This window comes from Pundamilia nyererei, unplaced genomic scaffold (assembly GCF_000239375.1).
Source record: "Pundamilia nyererei isolate P.nyererei 1_Seehausen unplaced genomic scaffold, PunNye1.0 scaffold00180, whole genome shotgun sequence".
In the NCBI taxonomy this organism is placed as follows: Eukaryota; Metazoa; Chordata; class Actinopteri; order Cichliformes; family Cichlidae; genus Pundamilia; species Pundamilia nyererei.
The window spans coordinates 317,015-319,915 of NW_005187581.1; positions in this window are offsets into that span (position 1 = coordinate 317,015).

Below are 2,901 nucleotides of genomic sequence, written 5' to 3' on the forward strand. Positions count from 1 at the left end.
AACATTAAATTTAAAAACTGTACTTTTGAGTTAAAATATATATTTATAATTTTAATAAACAAATTAAAAAAGCATGAACATTTTTTTGTATCGAAAAAATATCGAACCGTGACACCAAAGTATCGAACCAAACCGAACCGAACCGTGAATTTTGTGTATCGTTGCACCCCTAATATATATGTATATATATATATATATATCTTTTTTTGTGCTTCTCCCATTCCCGGTGAACTACACTGTTGCTCCCATCCCTATTGTGGCCCACTTGTCAGCTAGTAAACACTCAATCAGTGCATATATCATCCACATCCAACAACATGCACTTTGATTTTTGGAGGACTCCAGGGGAGCATGTTTACGGTGGTCAGTTGAGTCATGCAACGGGACAATGACCCCAAGCACACCAGCAAATCTACAACAGAAGGGCTGAACAAGAAAAGAATGAAGGTGTTGCAATGGCCCTAAGTCCAGACCTGAACCCAATTAAAACAATGCGGTAGAACTCGGCACAAATGAATGCCTGAAAACCTCAATGAACTGAAGAAATGTTGTAAAGAAGAGTGGGCCAAAATTCTTCCACAATGATGTGAGAGACTGATAAAGTCATACGAAAAACAATTACTTCAAGTTATTGCTTCTAAAGGTGGTTCTGCAAACTATTGAATGGTGCATTGTGCTTGGTTTTTCACAGGATTCCACAGAGCCCTGTGAAAACGTTCTTTTTCACACGGTTTTCTGTGCGAGAGTCTGCCTCTCTCTCACTTTTACATGTGAAAGTGAGGATTGTAGCTCAGACAAGAGGCTCTCCCCACCTACTTGTTTGTCCCCCCAACTTGTAGATTTTAAAATTCAGAGATTTTGTTTACTCGTGTATCCATTCCATTTTGTAACTGGCCCTGTGTTTGATAATGTATCCCTTTTTACTGCGGTTCTTTTTATGCACACAGATGAACACTGAGGATATACCCCAATGTCTGTTTGTGAAGATGAGGCAACCTAGCAACTCGCAAATTGGAAAAAGAAAAAAAAGTTCCTTGTTTTTTATTTACAGAGTGAAATACATTGTTTGGATTATTTGGATATGAGATATACCAACATCCAGCTCTGTGTGTATACTCTACTCTGCCAGAAATCAGCAGCTAAACTGCAAAAGAGTACAATCCCAACAAGTTGTAGTTTTCAAAGAAAACAACAAAACAAACACATCACAAAGATACAACACATTGTGTTGAGTTTTACTCTAGAATAACCTTAAATCTCAAGCTTTATTTTACTTCTGAATTTGCCTTCTTAAATAAGTGAATGTCAGGAAAATTGCCCTCACTCTGAAAAACCTGCAGATATAAGAGCTACTTCTAAAGCGTACACTCACACACATGCACACAGGGAGCTGTATTTTGAGATGGTAGATCAGAGACATGTTGACCTTATATGGTCATGGTCTAATTTTTCCTCACTGTGCTGCTGCCTGGACTAAATCTTGGTTTTGTTTAGAGAATATCAAAACCTGTAAACCTGGGTTAGAACTCGCAGGACTCAAAGAGTGATTTTTTTTATAGCCGCTATGATGATTGCAAACCAGTGCTGATCTGTTTTTAAACTCACAGTGCGAGCCAACTTATGTCATAAATTTGAGTTGTTTTTATCACAGAGACCCATAATTAGAAAACCTCTCTTTGTGGTTTTGCAACCTTTGGTTACAGCTGCTGAATCTCAGTCCATCCAACCATTCTTATGTACCTGCCACAGAGGTTTCGCTGCGACCTGAATTGTGCTTGTTTATGTTCCGCTTTACGGCGAGCGGTGAGTGAGTGAGCTGGTTTTTATGTTCCCAGCAATTTCTATCCTCTGAACATTCGCCGGATCAGCTGTGGAGATTAAACCAGTCGAAACTTGGGGTAAAAGTAAAGCGTGCCCCGCATTCTCGTACGAGTCCTGATCCTCCTAAAGGGGGAGAAAAAGTTCAGGAAAGCGGCGTTAACTTTATTCTTGGTGAGCGCAGCTTAGAACACTGCCCATCATGGCTTCTCAAAGCCTTTCATTGTGGCTTACTCTTAAAGCTGCTCATGTTAACCCCGCAATTGCTTCTGATAGCACTAAGACATACATCCTTCACGGTTGAGAAATATGCAGCACAGTGGTTATTGTGCTCATCACTCACATCCACCTCACATAAGAGTGCATACAGCATATCTAGGGTAAGACAGAAAAGGGTTTTACCATTGTATATTTCTCTGCAGAAGCTTAAGAACCAGTTAAATGCCCCCAGCTGCCTGAATCTCAGCTTGGTTTAGACTGGCAGTTTACAGAGTGGTTTTTTTTTTTTTAAATCGTGCATTATAACTTAGATGTGGAAAGTGAACTTTAATGTCTTCTTTTTGGTAAAAAAAAACAAAAAAAAACAAAAACCCAAACCCCCACTATCAACTCTCTTTCTCTCACTTCTTCTACTTTCAAAAATAGGCTGAATGGCAAAAAAGGGGAATGGGGTGGGGGGTGTACTACCTTTCCACAGCTGTTTTTTGTCAGCTGTGGAAAGGTATCAAATAAAAGCATGTTGACTGCAAACGCTGTCGTGTTTCCTCTCATTTCAACAACAAATGCTCCCCTTCCACTTGTTCTTTTATGACATCATCCATCAGGTGACATTCGTTATCGTGCTTTTTGAGCAATCTTTAGTGACAGGGAAGATTTGTAATTCATTGAAATCAGTCAGTGCAAGGTTTTCTTTCCCATCTGACTAGATGTCATAAATCGTAGAAAAAGAAGGGAAAAAAACAGGTTGTGTTTTGAGCCTTCTGAGTTACACTTGCCAAGGAATTTCCTCCCAAAATAGATACACATGTTTCCTCTGATCCCTCTGTTTTTTGCTGTGAATGCACATCAGGATGGGCAGATTTT